The sequence below is a fragment of the Eleutherodactylus coqui genome, chromosome 13 (genome assembly GCF_035609145.1).
Source record: "Eleutherodactylus coqui strain aEleCoq1 chromosome 13, aEleCoq1.hap1, whole genome shotgun sequence".
NCBI classification, from domain to species: domain Eukaryota; kingdom Metazoa; phylum Chordata; class Amphibia; order Anura; family Eleutherodactylidae; genus Eleutherodactylus; species Eleutherodactylus coqui.
The window spans coordinates 78892384-78909220 of record NC_089849.1 but is presented as its reverse complement, the minus strand read 5'-3'; the positions used below and the strand labels follow the sequence as shown (position 1 = coordinate 78909220).

General features: G+C 41.3%; 11 non-coding genes across 11 annotated transcripts; all 11 read right to left on the bottom strand.

Annotated features, from left to right (window-relative positions):
• Positions 1 to 2636: 2636 nt before the first annotated feature.
• Positions 2637 to 2718, bottom strand: TRNAL-AAG (transfer RNA leucine (anticodon AAG)). Its single transcript has one exon. It is a non-coding gene; the product is annotated as a tRNA-Leu (tRNA).
• Positions 2719 to 4319: 1601 nt separating this feature from the next.
• On the bottom strand, positions 4320 to 4401 carry TRNAL-AAG (transfer RNA leucine (anticodon AAG)). Its single transcript has one exon. It is a non-coding gene; the product is annotated as a tRNA-Leu (tRNA).
• Positions 4402 to 5999: 1598 nt separating this feature from the next.
• On the bottom strand, positions 6000 to 6081 carry TRNAL-AAG (transfer RNA leucine (anticodon AAG)). The gene has a single exon. It is a non-coding gene; the product is annotated as a tRNA-Leu (tRNA).
• A 2719-nt stretch (positions 6082 to 8800) lies between these two features.
• TRNAL-AAG (transfer RNA leucine (anticodon AAG)) lies at positions 8801 to 8882 on the bottom strand. The gene has a single exon. It is a non-coding gene; the product is annotated as a tRNA-Leu (tRNA).
• A 1601-nt stretch (positions 8883 to 10483) lies between these two features.
• On the bottom strand, positions 10484 to 10565 carry TRNAL-AAG (transfer RNA leucine (anticodon AAG)). Its single transcript has one exon. It is a non-coding gene; the product is annotated as a tRNA-Leu (tRNA).
• Positions 10566 to 11604: 1039 nt separating this feature from the next.
• On the bottom strand, positions 11605 to 11686 carry TRNAL-AAG (transfer RNA leucine (anticodon AAG)). Its single transcript has one exon. It is a non-coding gene; the product is annotated as a tRNA-Leu (tRNA).
• A 1601-nt stretch (positions 11687 to 13287) lies between these two features.
• On the bottom strand, positions 13288 to 13369 carry TRNAL-AAG (transfer RNA leucine (anticodon AAG)). Its single transcript has one exon. It is a non-coding gene; the product is annotated as a tRNA-Leu (tRNA).
• A 1039-nt stretch (positions 13370 to 14408) lies between these two features.
• TRNAL-AAG (transfer RNA leucine (anticodon AAG)) lies at positions 14409 to 14490 on the bottom strand. The gene has a single exon. It is a non-coding gene; the product is annotated as a tRNA-Leu (tRNA).
• Positions 14491 to 15526: 1036 nt separating this feature from the next.
• Positions 15527 to 15608, bottom strand: TRNAL-AAG (transfer RNA leucine (anticodon AAG)). The gene has a single exon. It is a non-coding gene; the product is annotated as a tRNA-Leu (tRNA).
• Positions 15609 to 16085: 477 nt separating this feature from the next.
• On the bottom strand, positions 16086 to 16167 carry TRNAL-AAG (transfer RNA leucine (anticodon AAG)). The gene has a single exon. It is a non-coding gene; the product is annotated as a tRNA-Leu (tRNA).
• A 477-nt stretch (positions 16168 to 16644) lies between these two features.
• On the bottom strand, positions 16645 to 16726 carry TRNAL-AAG (transfer RNA leucine (anticodon AAG)). The gene has a single exon. It is a non-coding gene; the product is annotated as a tRNA-Leu (tRNA).
• Positions 16727 to 16837: the final 111 nt, after the last annotated feature.

Genomic DNA, 16837 nt, shown 5'->3' with positions numbered 1-16837 from the left:
TGATTTAAAAAGAAGAAGAATTGTTGCTGCATTCGAGCTGAATATTTAATGATGGCAGCAGAAGGCTGAAAATGCATTCCTCCAGTTAGAAAGGAAGCAAACGCAAGTGAGTTCAACAGTATTACCGCACTACTGCTTTTTCAGATGTTCCTAGGCTATTGAAGGCTTTGAAGTGCAAGATCGTGGAGTGCGCCTAATGTCTACTTAGCTAGCACATCAGGGTAGCTTAATCTGTGCCAAAACATCTTGGGAATATCATCAAAGGCCTTTTCTCATACAGTTTGTTCAGTTTCAGAAAAGGCCAAGAAGTCCATTTCTGAGCATCATCAAAAGCAAGTTCTTCTGACCACTAAAAGGTTTACCACGCATCTTGAGAGCTTTCAAAGTTCAAAACTGGCAGCAGTGGGATTCAAACCCACACCTCCAAAGAGACTGGAGCCTTAATCCAGCGCCTTAGACCGCTCGGCCATGCTACCATGAAAAAGTGGATAATTTTGGATCAAAATGTCCAAGAGATTTCATAAAGAACATTTCTCCTGGCAAGAAATCCTTTTCCTGAATTTGATTTAAAAAGAAAAATTGTTGCTGCATTCGAGCTGAATATTTAATGATGGCAGCAGAAGGCTGAAAATGCATTCCTCCAGTTAGAAAGGAAGCAAACGCAAGTGAGTTCAACAGTATTACCGCACTACTGCTTTTTCAGATGTTCCTAGGCTATTGAAGGCTTTGAAGTGCAAGATCGTGGAGTGCGCCTAATGTCTACTTAGCTAGCACATCAGGGTAGCTTAATCTGTGCCAAAACATCTTGGGAATATCATCAAAGGCCTTTTCTCATACAGTTTGTTCAGTTTCAGAAAAGGCCAAGAAGTCCATTTCTGAGCATCATCAAAAGCAAGTTCTTCTGACCACTAAAATGTTGAGAAAGCAACTTGAGAGCTTTCAAAGTTGAAAACTGGCAGCAGTGGGATTCGAACCCACGCCTCCAAAGAGACTGGAGCCTTAATCCAGCACCTTAGACCGCTCGGCCATGCTACCATGAAAAAGTGGATCATTTTGGATGAAAATGTCCAAGAGATTTCATAAAGAACATTTCTCCTGGCAAGAAATCCTTTTCCTGAATTTGATTTAAAAAGAAGAAGAATTGTTGCTGCATTCGAGCTGAATATTTAATGATGGCAGCAGAAGGCTGAAAATGCATTCCTCCAGTTAGAAAGGAAGCAAACGCAAGTGAGTTCAACAGTATTACCGCACTACTGCTTTTTCAGATGTTCCTAGGCTATTGAAGGCTTTGAAGTGCAAGATCGTGGAGTGCGCCTAATGTCTACTTAGCTAGCACATCAGGGTAGCTTAATCTGTGCCAAAACATCTTGGGAATATCATCAAAGGCCTTTTCTCATACAGTTTGTTCAGTTTCAGAAAAGGCCAAGAAGTCCATTTCTGAGCATCATCAAAAGCAAGTTCTTCTGACCACTAAAAGGTTTACCACGCATCTTGAGAGCTTTCAAAGTTCAAAACTGGCAGCAGTGGGATTCAAACCCACGCCTCCAAAGAGACTGGAGCCTTAATCCAGCGCCTTAGACCGCTCTGCCATGCTACCATGAAAAAGTGGATAATTTTGGATCAAAATGTCCAAGAGATTTCATAAAGAACATTTCTCCTGGCAAGAAATCCTTTTCCAGAATTTGATTTAAAAAGAAGAAGAATTGTTGCTGCATTCGAGCTGAATATTTAATGATGGCAGCAGAAGGCTGAAAATGCATTCCTCCAGTTAGAAAGGAAGCAAACGCAAGTGAGTTCAACAGTATTACCGCACTACTGCTTTTTCAGATGTTCCTAGGCTATTGAAGGCTTTGAAGTGCAAGATCGTGGAGTGCGCCTAATGTCTACTTAGCTAGCACATCAGGGTAGCTTAATCTGTGCCAAAACATCTTGGGAATATCATCAAAGGCCTTTTCTCATACAGTTTGTTCAGTTTCAGAAAAGGCCAAGAAGTCCATTTCTGAGCATCATCAAAAGCAAGTTCTTCTGACCACTAAAAGGTTTACCACGCATCTTGAGAGCTTTCAAAGTTCAAAACTGGCAGCAGTGGGATTCAAACCCACGCCTCCAAAGAGACTGGAGCCTTAATCCAGCGCCTTAGACCGCTCGGCCATGCTACCATGAAAAAGTGGATAATTTTGGATCAAAATGTCCAAGAGATTTCATAAAGAACATTTCTCCTGGCAAGAAATCCTTTTCCTGAATTTGATTTAAAAAGAAAAATTGTTGCTGCATTCGAGCTGAATATTTAATGATGGCAGCAGAAGGCTGAAAATGCATTCCTCCAGTTAGAAAGGAAGCAAACGCAAGTGAGTTCAACAGTATTACCGCACTACTGCTTTTTCAGATGTTCCTAGGCTATTGAAGGCTTTGAAGTGCAAGATCGTGGAGTGCGCCTAATGTCTACTTAGCTAGCACATCAGGGTAGCTTAATCTGTGCCAAAACATCTTGGGAATATCATCAAAGGCCTTTTCTCGTACAGTTTGTTCAGTTTCAGAAAAGGCCAAGAAGTCCATTTCTGAGCATCATCAAAAGCAAGTTCTTCTGACCACTAAAAGGTTTACCAAGCATCTTGAGAGCTTTCAAAGTTCAAAACTGGCAGCAGTGGGATTCGAACCCACGCCTCCAAAGAGACTGGAGCCTTAATCCAGCGCCTTAGACCGCTCGGCCATGCTACCATGAAAAAGTGGATAATTTTGGATGAAAATGTCCAAGAGATTTCATAAAGAACATTTCTCCTGGCAAGAAATCCTTTTCCAGAATTTGATTTAAAAAGAAGAATTGTTGCTGCATTCGAGCTGAATATTTAATGATGGCAGCAGAAGGCTGAAAATGCATTCCTCCAGTTAGAAAGGAAGCAAACGCAAGTGAGTTCAACAGTATTACCGCACTACTGCTTTTTCAGATGTTTCTAGGCTATTGAAGGCTTTGAAGTGCAAGATCGTGGAGTGCGCCTAATGTCTACTTAGCTAGCGCATCAGGGTAGCTTAATCTGTGCCATAACATCTTGGGAATATTATCAAAAGCCTTTTCTCATACAGTTTGTTCAGTTTCAGAAAAGGCCAAGAAGTCCATTTCTGAGCATCATCAAAAGCAAGTTCTTCTGACCACTAAAATGTTGAGAAAGCAGCTTGAGAGCTTTCAAAGTTGAAAACTGGCAGCAGTGGGATTCGAACCCACGCCTCCAAAGAGACTGGAGCCTTAATCCAGCACCTTAGACCGCTCGGCCATGCTACCATGAAAAAGTGGATAATTTTGGATCAAAATGTCCAAGAGATTTCATAAAGAACATTTCTCCTGGCAAGAAATCCTTTTCCTGAATTTGATTTAAAAAGAAGAAGAATTGTTGCTGCATTCGAGCTGAATATTTAATGATGGCAGCAGAAGGCTGAAAATGCATTCCTCCAGTTAGAAAGGAAGCAAACGCAAGTGAGTTCAACAGTATTACCGCACTACTGCTTTTTCAGATGTTCCTAGGCTATTGAAGGCTTTGAAGTGCAAGATCGTGGAGTGCGCCTAATGTCTACTTAGCTAGCACATCAGGGTAGCTTAATCTGTGCCAAAACATCTTGGGAATATCATCAAAGGCCTTTTCTCATACAGTTTGTTCAGTTTCAGAAAAGGCCAAGAAGTCCATTTCTGAGCATCATCAAAAGCAAGTTCTTCTGACCACTAAAAGGTTTACCATGCATCTTGAGAGCTTTCAAAGTTCAAAACTGGCAGCAGTGGGATTCAAACCCACGCCTCCAAAGAGACTGGAGCCTTAATCCAGCGCCTTAGACCGCTCGGCCATGCTACTATGAAAAAGTGGATAATTTTGGATCAAAATGTCCAAGAGATTTCATAAAGAACATTTCTCCTGGCAAGAAATCCTTTTCCAGAATTTGATTTAAAAAGAAGAAGAATTGTTGCTGCATTCGAGCTGAATATTTAATGATGGCAGCAGAAGGCTGAAAATGCATTCCTCCAGTTAGAAAGGAAGCAAACGCAAGTGAGTTCAACAGTATTACCGCACTACTGCTTTTTCAGATGTTCCTAGGCTATTGAAGGCTTTGAAGTGCAAGATCGTGGAGTGCGCCTAATGTCTACTTAGCTAGCACATCAGGGTAGCTTAATCTGTGCCAAAACATCTTGGGAATATCATCAAAGGCCTTTTCTCATACAGTTTGTTCAGTTTCAGAAAAGGCCAAGAAGTCCATTTCTGAGCATCATCAAAAGCAAGTTCTTCTGACCACTAAAAGGTTTACCACGCATCTTGAGAGCTTTCAAAGTTCAAAACTGGCAGCAGTGGGATTCGAACCCACGCCTCCAAAGAGACTGGAGCCTTAATCCAGCGCCTTAGACCGCTCGGCCATGCTACCATGAAAAAGGGGATAATTTTGGATCAAAATGTCCAAGAGATTTCATAAAGAACATTTCTCCTGGCAAGAAGTCCTTTTCCAGTATTTGATTTAAAAAGAAGAATTGTTGCTGCATTCGAGCTGAATATTTAATGATGGCAGCAGAAGGCTGAAAATGCATTCCTCCAGTTAGAAAGGAAGCAAACGCAAGTGAGTTCAACAGTATTACCGCACTACTGCTTTTTCAGATGTTCCTAGGCTATTGAAGGCTTTGAAGTGCAAGATCGTGGAGTGCGCCTAATGTCTACTTAGCTAGCACATCAGGGTAGCTTAATCTGTGCCAAAACATCTTGGGAATATCATCAAAGGCCTTTTCTCATACAGTTTGTTCAGTTTCAGAAAAGGCCAAGAAGTCCATTTCTGAGCATCATCAAAAGCAAGTTCTTCTGACCACTAAAAGGTTTACCACGCATCTTGAGAGCTTTCAAAGTTCAAAACTGGCAGCAGTGGGATTCAAACCCACGCCTCCAAAGAGACTGGAGCCTTAATCCAGCGCCTTAGACCGCTCGGCCATGCTACCATGAAAAAGTGGATAATTTTGGATCAAAATGTCCAAGAGATTTCATAAAGAACATTTCTCCTGGCAAGAAATCCTTTTCCAGAATTTGATTTAAAAAGAAGAAGAATTGTTGCTGCATTCGAGCTGAATATTTAATGATGGCAGCAGAAGGCTGAAAATGCATTCCTCCAGTTAGAAAGGAAGCAAACGCAAGTGAGTTCAACAGTATTACCGCACTACTGCTTTTTCAGATGTTCCTAGACTATTGAAGGCTTTGAAGTGCAAGATCGTGGAGTGCGCCTAATGTCTACTTAGCTAGCACATCAGGGTAGCTTAATCTGTGCCAAAACATCTTGGGAATATCATCAAAGGCCTTTTCTCATACAGTTTGTTCAGTTTCAGAAAAGGCCAAGAAGTCCATTTCTGAGCATCATCAAAAGCAAGTTCTTCTGACCACTAAAAGGTTTACCACGCATCTTGAGAGCTTTCAAAGTTCAAAACTGGCAGCAGTGGGATTCAAACCCACGCCTCCAAAGAGACTGGAGCCTTAATCCAGCGCCTTAGACCGCTCGGCCATGCTACCATGAAAAAGTGGATAATTTTGGATCAAAATGTCCAAGAGATTTCATAAAGAACATTTCTCCTGGCAAGAAATCCTTTTCCTGAATTTGATTTAAAAAGAAAAATTGTTGCTGCATTCGAGCTGAATATTTAATGATGGCAGCAGAAGGCTGAAAATGCATTCCTCCAGTTAGAAAGGAAGCAAACGCAAGTGAGTTCAACAGTATTACCGCACTACTGCTTTTTCAGATGTTCCTAGGCTATTGAAGGCTTTGAAGTGCAAGATCGTGGAGTGCGCCTAATGTCTACTTAGCTAGCACATCAGGGTAGCTTAATCTGTGCCAAAACATCTTGGGAATATCATCAAAGGCCTTTTCTCATACAGTTTGTTCAGTTTCAGAAAAGGCCAAGAAGTCCATTTCTGAGCATCATCAAAAGCAAGTTCTTCTGACCACTAAAAGGTTTACCAAGCATCTTGAGAGCTTTCAAAGTTCAAAACTGGCAGCAGTGGGATTCGAACCCACGCCTCCAAAGAGACTGGAGCCTTAATCCAGCGCCTTAGACCGCTCGGCCATGCTACCATGAAAAAGTGGATAATTTTGGATGAAAATGTCCAAGAGATTTCATAAAGAACATTTCTCCTGGCAAGAAATCCTTTTCCAGAATTTGATTTAAAAAGAAGAATTGTTGCTGCATTCGAGCTGAATATTTAATGATGGCAGCAGAAGGCTGAAAATGCATTCCTCCAGTTAGAAAGGAAGCAAACGCAAGTGAGTTCAACAGTATTACCGCACTACTGCTTTTTCAGATGTTTCTAGGCTATTGAAGGCTTTGAAGTGCAAGATCGTGGAGTGCGCCTAATGTCTACTTAGCTAGCGCATCAGGGTAGCTTAATCTGTGCCATAACATCTTGGGAATATTATCAAAAGCCTTTTCTCATACAGTTTGTTCAGTTTCAGAAAAGGCCAAGAAGTCCATTTCTGAGCATCATCAAAAGCAAGTTCTTCTGACCACTAAAATGTTGAGAAAGCAACTTGAGAGCTTTCAAAGTTGAAAACTGGCAGCAGTGGGATTCGAACCCACGCCTCCAAAGAGACTGGAGCCTTAATCCAGCACCTTAGACCGCTCGGCCATGCTACCATGAAAAAGTGGATAATTTTGGATCAAAATGTCCAAGAGATTTCATAAAGAACATTTCTCCTGGCAAGAAATCCTTTTCCTGAATTTGATTTAAAAAGAAGAAGAATTGTTGCTGCATTCGAGCTGAATATTTAATGATGGCAGCAGAAGGCTGAAAATGCATTCCTCCAGTTAGAAAGGAAGCAAACGCAAGTGAGTTCAACAGTATTACCGCACTACTGCTTTTTCAGATGTTCCTAGGCTATTGAAGGCTTTGAAGTGCAAGATCGTGGAGTGCGCCTAATGTCTACTTAGCTAGCACATCAGGGTAGCTTAATCTGTGCCAAAACATCTTGGGAATATCATCAAAGGCCTTTTCTCATACAGTTTGTTCAGTTTCAGAAAAGGCCAAGAAGTCCATTTCTGAGCATCATCAAAAGCAAGTTCTTCTGACCACTAAAAGGTTTACCACGCATCTTGAGAGCTTTCAAAGTTCAAAACTGGCAGCAGTGGGATTCAAACCCACGCCTCCAAAGAGACTGGAGCCTTAATCCAGCGCCTTAGACCGCTCGGCCATGCTACTATGAAAAAGTGGATAATTTTGGATCAAAATGTCCAAGAGATTTCATAAAGAACATTTCTCCTGGCAAGAAATCCTTTTCCAGAATTTGATTTAAAAAGAAGAAGAATTGTTGCTGCATTCGAGCTGAATATTTAATGATGGCAGCAGAAGGCTGAAAATGCATTCCTCCAGTTAGAAAGGAAGCAAACGCAAGTGAGTTCAACAGTATTACCGCACTACTGCTTTTTCAGATGTTCCTAGGCTATTGAAGGCTTTGAAGTGCAAGATCGTGGAGTGCGCCTAATGTCTACTTAGCTAGCACATCAGGGTAGCTTAATCTGTGCCAAAACATCTTGGGAATATCATCAAAGGCCTTTTCTCATACAGTTTGTTCAGTTTCAGAAAAGGCCAAGAAGTCCATTTCTGAGCATCATCAAAAGCAAGTTCTTCTGACCACTAAAAGGTTTACCACGCATCTTGAGAGCTTTCAAAGTTCAAAACTGGCAGCAGTGGGATTCAAACCCACACCTCCAAAGAGACTGGAGCCTTAATCCAGCGCCTTAGACCGCTCGGCCATGCTACCATGAAAAAGTGGATAATTTTGGATCAAAATGTCCAAGAGATTTCATAAAGAACATTTCTCCTGGCAAGAAATCCTTTTCCTGAATTTGATTTAAAAAGAAAAATTGTTGCTGCATTCGAGCTGAATTTTTAATGATGGCAGCAGAAGGCTGAAAATGCATTCCTCCAGTTAGAAAGGAAGCAAACGCAAGTGAGTTCAACAGTATTACCGCACTACTGCTTTTTCAGATGTTCCTAGGCTATTGAAGGCTTTGAAGTGCAAGATCGTGGAGTGCGCCTAATGTCTACTTAGCTAGCACATCAGGGTAGCTTAATCTGTGCCAAAACATCTTGGGAATATCATCAAAGGCCTTTTCTCATACAGTTTGTTCAGTTTCAGAAAAGGCCAAGAAGTCCATTTCTGAGCATCATCAAAAGCAAGTTCTTCTGACCACTAAAATGTTGAGAAAGCAACTTGAGAGCTTTCAAAGTTGAAAACTGGCAGCAGTGGGATTCGAACCCACGCCTCCAAAGAGACTGGAGCCTTAATCCAGCACCTTAGACCGCTCGGCCATGCTACCATGAAAAAGTGGATAATTTTGGATCAAAATGTCCAAGAGATTTCATAAAGAACATTTCTCCTGGCAAGAAATCCTTTTCCTGAATTTGATTTAAAAAGAAGAATTGTTGCTGCATTCGAGCTGAATATTTAATGATGGCAGCAGAAGGCTGAAAATGCATTCCTCCAGTTAGAAAGGAAGCAAACGCAAGTTAGTTCAACAGTATTACCGCACTACTGCTTTTTCAGATGTTCCTAGGCTATTGAAGGCTTTGAAGTGCAAGATCGTGGAGTGCGCCTAATGTCTACTTAGCTAGCACATCAGGGTAGCTTAATCTGTGCCAAAACATCTTGGGAATATCATCAAAGGCCTTTTCTCATACAGTTTGTTCAGTTTCAGAAAAGGCCAAGAAGTCCATTTCTGAGCATCATCAAAAGCAACTTCTTCTGACCACTAAAATGTTCAGAAAGCAACTTGAGAGCTTTCAAAGTTGAAAACTGGCAGCAGTGGGATTCGAACCCACGCCTCCAAAGAGACTGGAGCCTTAATCCAGCGCCTTAGACCGCTCGGCCATGCTACCATGAAAAAGTGGATAATTTTGGATGAAAATGTCCAAGAGATTTCATAAAGAACATTTCTCCTGGCAAGAAATCCTTTTCCTGAATTTGATTTAAAAAGAAGAATTGTTGCTGCATTCGAGCTGAATATTTAATGATGGCAGCAGAAGGCTGAAAATGCATTCCTCCAGTTAGAAAGGAAGCAAACGCAAGTGAGTTCAACAGTATTACCGCACTACTGCTTTTTCAGATGTTCCTAGGCTATTGAAGGCTTTGAAGTGCAAGATCGTGGAGTGCGCCTAATGTCTACTTAGCTAGCACATCAGGGTAGCTTAATCTGTGCCAAAACATCTTGGGAATATCATCAAAGGCCTTTTCTCATACAGTTTGTTCAGTTTCAGAAAAGGCCAAGAAGTCCATTTCTGAGCATCATCAAAAGCAAGTTCTTCTGACCACTATAATGTTTACCACGCATCTTGAGAGCTTTCAAAGTTCAAAACTGGCAGCAGTGGGATTCAAACCCACACCTCGAAAGAGACTGGAGCCTTAATCCAGCGCCTTAGACCGCTCGGCCATGCTACCATGAAAAATTGGATAATTTTGGATCAAAATGTCCAAGAGATTTCATAAAGAACATTTCTCCTGGCAAGAAATCCTTTTCCAGAATTTGATTTAAAAAGAAGAAGAATTGTTGCTGCATTCGAGCTGAATATTTAATGATGGCAGCAGAAGGCTGAAAATGCATTCCTCCAGTTAGAAAGGAAGCAAACGCAAGTGAGTTCAACAGTATTACCGCACTACTGCTTTTTCAGATGTTCCTAGGCTATTGAAGGCTTTGAAGTGCAAGATTGTGGAGTGCGCCTAATGTCTACTTAGCTAGCACATCAGGGTAGCTTAATCTGTGCCAAAACATCTTGGGAATATCATCAAAGGCCTTTTCTCATACAGTTTGTTCAGTTTCAGAAAAGGCCAAGAAGTCCATTTCTGAGCATCATCAAAAGCAAGTTCTTCTGACCACTAAAAGGTTTACCACGCATCTTGAGAGCTTTCAAAGTTCAAAACTGGCAGCAGTGGGATTCAAACCCACGCCTCCAAAGAGACTGGAGCCTTAATCCAGCGCCTTAGACCGCTCGGCCATGCTACCATGAAAAAGTGGATAATTTTGGATCAAAATGTCCAAGAGATTTCATAAAGAACATTTCTCCTGGCAAGAAATCCTTTTCCAGAATTTGATTTAAAAAGAAGAAGAATTGTTGCTGCATTCGAGCTGAATATTTAATGATGGCAGCAGAAGGCTGAAAATGCATTCCTCCAGTTAGAAAGGAAGCAAACGCAAGTGAGTTCAATAGTATTACCGCACTACTGCTTTTTCAGATGTTCCTAGGCTATTGAAGGCTTTGAAGTGCAAGATCGTGGAGTGCGCCTAATGTCTACTTAGCTAGCACATCAGGGTAGCTTAATCTGTGCCAAAACATCTTGGGAATATCATCAAAGGCCTTTTCTTATACAGTTTGTTCAGTTTCAGAAAAGGCCAAGAAGTCCATTTCTGAGCATCATCAAAAGCAAGTTCTTCTGACCACTAAAAGGTTTACCAAGCATCTTGAGAGCTTTCAAAGTTCAAAACTGGCAGCAGTGGGATTCGAACCCACGCCTCCAAAGAGACTGGAGCCTTAATCCAGCGCCTTAGACCGCTCGGCCATGCTACCATGAAAAAGTGGATAATTTTGGATGAAAATGTCCAAGAGATTTCATAAAGAACATTTCTCCTGGCAAGAAATCCTTTTCCAGAATTTGATTTAAAAAGAAGAATTGTTGCTGCATTCGAGCTGAATATTTAATGATGGCAGCAGAAGGCTGAAAATGCATTCCTCCAGTTAGAAAGGAAGCAAACGCAAGTGAGTTCAACAGTATTACCGCACTACTGCTTTTTCAGATGTTTCTAGGCTATTGAAGGCTTTGAAGTGCAAGATCGTGGAGTGCGCCTAATGTCTACTTAGCTAGCGCATCAGGGTAGCTTAATCTGTGCCATAACATCTTGGGAATATTATCAAAAGCCTTTTCTCATACAGTTTGTTCAGTTTCAGAAAAGGCCAAGAAGTCCATTTCTGAGCATCATCAAAAGCAAGTTCTTCTGACCACTAAAATGTTGAGAAAGCAACTTGAGAGCTTTCAAAGTTGAAAACTGGCAGCAGTGGGATTCGAACCCACGCCTCCAAAGAGACTGGAGCCTTAATCCAGCACCTTAGACCGCTCGGCCATGCTACCATGAAAAAGTGGATAATTTTGGATCAAAATGTCCAAGAGATTTCATAAAGAACATTTCTCCTGGCAAGAAATCCTTTTCCTGAATTTGATTTAAAAAGAAGAAGAATTGTTGCTGCATTCGAGCTGAATATTTAATGATGGCAGCAGAAGGCTGAAAATGCATTCCTCCAGTTAGAAAGGAAGCAAACGCAAGTGAGTTCAACAGTATTACCGCACTACTGCTTTTTCAGATGTTCCTAGGCTATTGAAGGCTTTGAAGTGCAAGATCGTGGAGTGCGCCTAATGTCTACTTAGCTAGCACATCAGGGTAGCTTAATCTGTGCCAAAACATCTTGGGAATATCATCAAAGGCCTTTTCTCATACAGTTTGTTCAGTTTCAGAAAAGGCCAAGAAGTCCATTTCTGAGCATCATCAAAAGCAACTTCTTCTGACCACTAAAATGTTCAGAAAGCAACTTGAGAGCTTTCAAAGTTGAAAACTGGCAGCAGTGGGATTCGAACCCACGCCTCCAAAGAGACTGGAGCCTTAATCCAGCGCCTTAGACCGCTCGGCCATGCTACCATGAAAAAGTGGATAATTTTGGATGAAAATGTCCAAGAGATTTCATAAAGAACATTTCTCCTGGCAAGAAATCCTTTTCCTGAATTTGATTTAAAAAGAAGAAGAATTGTTGCTGCATTCGAGCTGAATATTTAATGATGGCAGCAGAAGGCTGAAAATGCATTCCTCCAGTTAGAAAGGAAGCAAACGCAAGTGAGTTCAACAGTATTACCGCACTACTGCTTTTTCAGATGTTCCTAGGCTATTGAAGGCTTTGAAGTGCAAGATCGTGGAGTGCGCCTAATGTCTACTTAGCTAGCACATCAGGGTAGCTTAATCTGTGCCAAAACATCTTGGGAATATCATCAAAGGCCTTTTCTCATACAGTTTGTTCAGTTTCAGAAAAGGCCAAGAAGTCCAATTCTGAGCATCATCAAAAGCAAGTTCTTCTGACCACTAAAAGGTTTACCACGCATCTTGAGAGCTTTCAAAGTTCAAAACTGGCAGCAGTGGGATTCAAACCCACGCCTCCAAAGAGACTGGAGCCTTAATCCAGCGCCTTAGACCGCTCGGCCATGCTACCATGAAAAAGTGGATAATTTTGGATCAAAATGTCCAAGAGATTTCATAAGGAACATTTCTCCTGGCAAGAAATCCTTTTCCAGAATTTGATTTAAAAAGAAGAAGAATTGTTGCTGCATTCGAGCTGAATATTTAATGATGGCAGCAGAAGGCTGAAAATGCATTCCTCCAGTTAGAAAGGAAGCAAACGCAAGTGAGTTCAACAGTATTACCGCACTACTGCTTTTTCAGATGTTCCTAGGCTATTGAAGGCTTTGAAGTGCAAGATCGTGGAGTGCGCCTAATGTCTACTTAGCTAGCACATCAGGGTAGCTTAATCTGTGCCAAAACATCTTGGGAATATCATCAAAGGCCTTTTCTCATACAGTTTGTTCAGTTTCAGAAAAGGCCAAGAAGTCCATTTCTGAGCATCATCAAAAGCAAGTTCTTCTGACCACTAAAAGGTTTACCACGCATCTTGAGAGCTTTCAAAGTTCAAAACTGGCAGCAGTGGGATTCAAACCCACGCCTCCAAAGAGACTGGAGCCTTAATCCAGCGCCTTAGACCGCTCGGCCATGCTACCATGAAAAAGTGGATAATTTTGGATCAAAATGTCCAAGAGATTTCATAAAGAACATTTCTCCTGGCAAGAAATCCTTTTCCTGAATTTGATTTAAAAAGAAAAATTGTTGCTGCATTCGAGCTGAATATTTAATGATGGCAGCAGAAGGCTGAAAATGCATTCCTCCAGTTAGAAAGGAAGCAAACGCAAGTGAGTTCAATAGTATTACCGCACTACTGCTTTTTCAGATGTTCCTAGGCTATTGAAGGCTTTGAAGTGCAAGATCGTGGAGTGCGCCTAATGTCTACTTAGCTAGCACATCAGGGTAGCTTAATCTGTGCCAAAACATCTTGGGAATATCATCAAAGGCCTTTTCTCATACAGTTTGTTCAGTTTCAGAAAAGGCCAAGAAGTCCATTTCTGAGCATCATCAAAAGCAAGTTCTTCTGACCACTAAAAGGTTTACCAAGCATCTTGAGAGCTTTCAAAGTTCAAAACTGGCAGCAGTGGGATTCGAACCCACGCCTCCAAAGAGACTGGAGCCTTAATCCAGCGCCTTAGACCGCTCGGCCATGCTACCATGAAAAAGTGGATAATTTTGGATGAAAATGTCCAAGAGATTTCATAAAGAACATTTCTCCTGGCAAGAAATCCTTTTCCAGAATTTGATTTAAAAAGAAGAATTGTTGCTGCATTCGAGCTGAATATTTAATGATGGCAGCAGAAGGCTGAAAATGCATTCCTCCAGTTAGAAAGGAAGCAAACGCAAGTGAGTTCAACAGTATTACCGCACTACTGCTTTTTCAGATGTTTCTAGGCTATTGAAGGCTTTGAAGTGCAAGATCGTGGAGTGCGCCTAATGTCTACTTAGCTAGCGCATCAGGGTAGCTTAATCTGTGCCATAACATCTTGGGAATATTATCAAAAGCCTTTTCTCATACAGTTTGTTCAGTTTCAGAAAAGGCCAAGAAGTCCATTTCTGAGCATCATCAAAAGCAAGTTCTTCTGACCACTAAAATGTTGAGAAAGCAACTTGAGAGCTTTCAAAGTTGAAAACTGGCAGCAGTGGGATTCGAACCCACGCCTCCAAAGAGACTGGAGCCTTAATCCAGCACCTTAGACCGCTCGGCCATGCTACCATGAAAAAGTGGATAATTTTGGATCAAAATGTCCAAGAGATTTCATAAAGAACATTTCTCCTGGCAAGAAATCCTTTTCCTGAATTTGATTTAAAAAGAAGAAGAATTGTTGCTGCATTCGAGCTGAATATTTAATGATGGCAGCAGAAGGCTGAAAATGCATTCCTCCAGTTAGAAAGGAAGCAAACGGAAGTGAGTTCAACAGTATTACCGCACTACTGCTTTTTCAGATGTTCCTAGGCTATTGAAGGCTTTGAAGTGCAAGATCGTGGAGTGCGCCTAATGTCTACTTAGCTAGCACATCAGGGTAGCTTAATCTGTGCCAAAACATCTTGGGAATATCATCAAAGGCCTTTTCTCATACAGTTTGTTCAGTTTCAGAAAAGGCCAAGAAGTCCATTTCTGAGCATCATCAAAAGCAAGTTCTTCTGACCACTAAAAGGTTTACCAAGCATCTTGAGAGCTTTCAAAGTTCAAAACTGGCAGCAGTGGGATTCGAACCCACGCCTCCAAAGAGACTGGAGCCTTAATCCAGCGCCTTAGACCGCTCGGCCATGCTACCATGAAAAAGTGGATAATTTTGGATGAAAATGTCCAAGAGATTTCATAAAGAACATTTCTCCTGGCAAGAAATCCTTTTCCAGAATTTGATTTAAAAAGAAGAATTGTTGCTGCATTCGAGCTGAATATTTAATGATGGCAGCAGAAGGCTGAAAATGCATTCCTCCAGTTAGAAAGGAAGCAAACGCAAGTGAGTTCAACAGTATTACCGCACTACTGCTTTTTCAGATGTTTCTAGGCTATTGAAGGCTTTGAAGTGCAAGATCGTGGAGTGCGCCTAATGTCTACTTAGCTAGCGCATCAGGGTAGCTTAATCTGTGCCATAACATCTTGGGAATATCATCAAAAGCCTTTTCTTATAGAGTTTGTTCGGTTTCAGAAAAGGCCAAAAAGTCCATTTCTGAGCATCATCAAAAGCAAGTTCTTCTGACCACTAAAATGTTCAGAAAGCAACTTGAGAGCTTTCAAAATTGAAAACTGGCAGCAGTGAGATTCGAACCCATGCCTCCAAAGAGACTGGAGCCTTAATCCAGCGCATTAGACCGCTCGGCCATGCTACCATGAATAAGTGGATAATTTGGGATCAAAATGTCCAAGAGATTTCATAAAGAACATTTCTCCTGGCAAGAAATCCTTTTCCAGAATTTGATTTAAAAAGAAGAATTGTTGCTGCATTCGAGCTGAATATTTAATGATGGCAGCAGAAGGCTGAAAATGCATTCCTCCAGTTAGAAAGGAAGCAAACGCAAGTGAGTTCAACAGTATTACCGCACTACTGCTTTTTCAGATGTTTCTAGGCTATTGAAGGCTTTGAAGTGCAAGATCGTGGAGTGCGCCTAATGTCTACTTAGCTAGCGCATCAGGGTAGCTTAATCTGTGCCATAACATCTTGGGAATATCATCAAAAGCCTTTTCTTATAGAGTTTGTTCGGTTTCAGAAAAGGCCAAAAAGTCCATTTCTGAGCATCATCAAAAGCAAGTTCTTCTGACCACTAAAATGTTCAGAAAGCAACTTGAGAGCTTTCAAAATTAAAAACTGGCAGCAGTGGGATTCGAACCCACGCCTCCAAAGAGACTGGAGCCTTAATCCAGCGCCTTAGACCGCTCGGCCATGCTACCATGAAAAAGGGGATAATTTTGGATCAAAATGTCCAAGAGATTTCATAAAGAACATTTCTCCTGGCAAGAAATCCTTTTCCAGAATTTGATTTAAAAAGAAGAATTGTTGCTGCATTCGAGCTGAATATTTAATGATGGCAGCAGAAGGCTGAAAATGCATTCCTCCAGTTAGAAAGGAAGCAAACGCAAGTGAGTTCAACAGTATTACCGCACTACTGCTTTTTCAGATGTTTCTAGGCTATTGAAGGCTTTGAAGTGCAAGATCGTGGAGTGCGCCTAATGTCTACTTAGCTAGCGCATCAGGGTAGCTTAATCTGTGCCATAACATCTTGGGAATATCATCAAAAGCCTTTTCTTATAGAGTTTGTTCGGTTTCAGAAAAGGCCAAAAAGTCCATTTCTGAGCATCATCAAAAGCAAGTTCTTCTGACCACTAAAATGTTCAGAAAGCAACTTGAGAGCTTTCAAAATTGAAAACTGGCAGCAGTGGGATTCGAACCCACGCCTCCAAAGAGACTGGAGCCTTAATCCAGCGCCTTAGACCGCTCGGCCATGCTACCATGAAAAAGTGGATAATTTTGGATCAAAATGTCCAAGAGATTTCATAAAGAACATTTCTCCTGGCAAGAAATCCTTTTCCAGAATTTGATTTAAAAAGAAGAATTGTTGCTGCATTCGAGCTGAATATTTAATGATGGCAGCAGAAGGCTGAAAATGCATTCCTCCAGTTAGAAAGGAAGCAAACGCACGTGAGTTCAACAGTATTACCGCACTACTGCTTTTTCAGATGTTTCTAGGCTATTGAAGGCTTTGAAGTGCAAGATCGTGGAGTGCGCCTAATGTCTACTTAGCTAGCGCATCAGGGTAGCTTAATCTGTGCCATAACATCTTGGGAATATCATCAAAAGCCTTTTCTTATAGAGTTTGTTCGGTTTCAGAAAAGGCCAAAAAGTCCATTTCTGAGCATCATCAAAAGCAAGTTCTTCTGACCACTAAAATGTTCAGAAAGCAACTTGAGAGCTTTCAAAATTGAAAACTGGCAGCAGTGGGATTCGAACCCACGCCTCCAAAGAGACTGGAGCCTTAATCCAGCGCCTTAGACCGCTCGGCCATGCTACCATGAAAAAGTGGATAATTTTGGATCAAAATGTCCAAGAGATTTCATAAAGAACATTTCTCCTGGCAAGAAATCCTTTTCCAGAATTTGATTTAAAAAGAAGAATTGTTGCT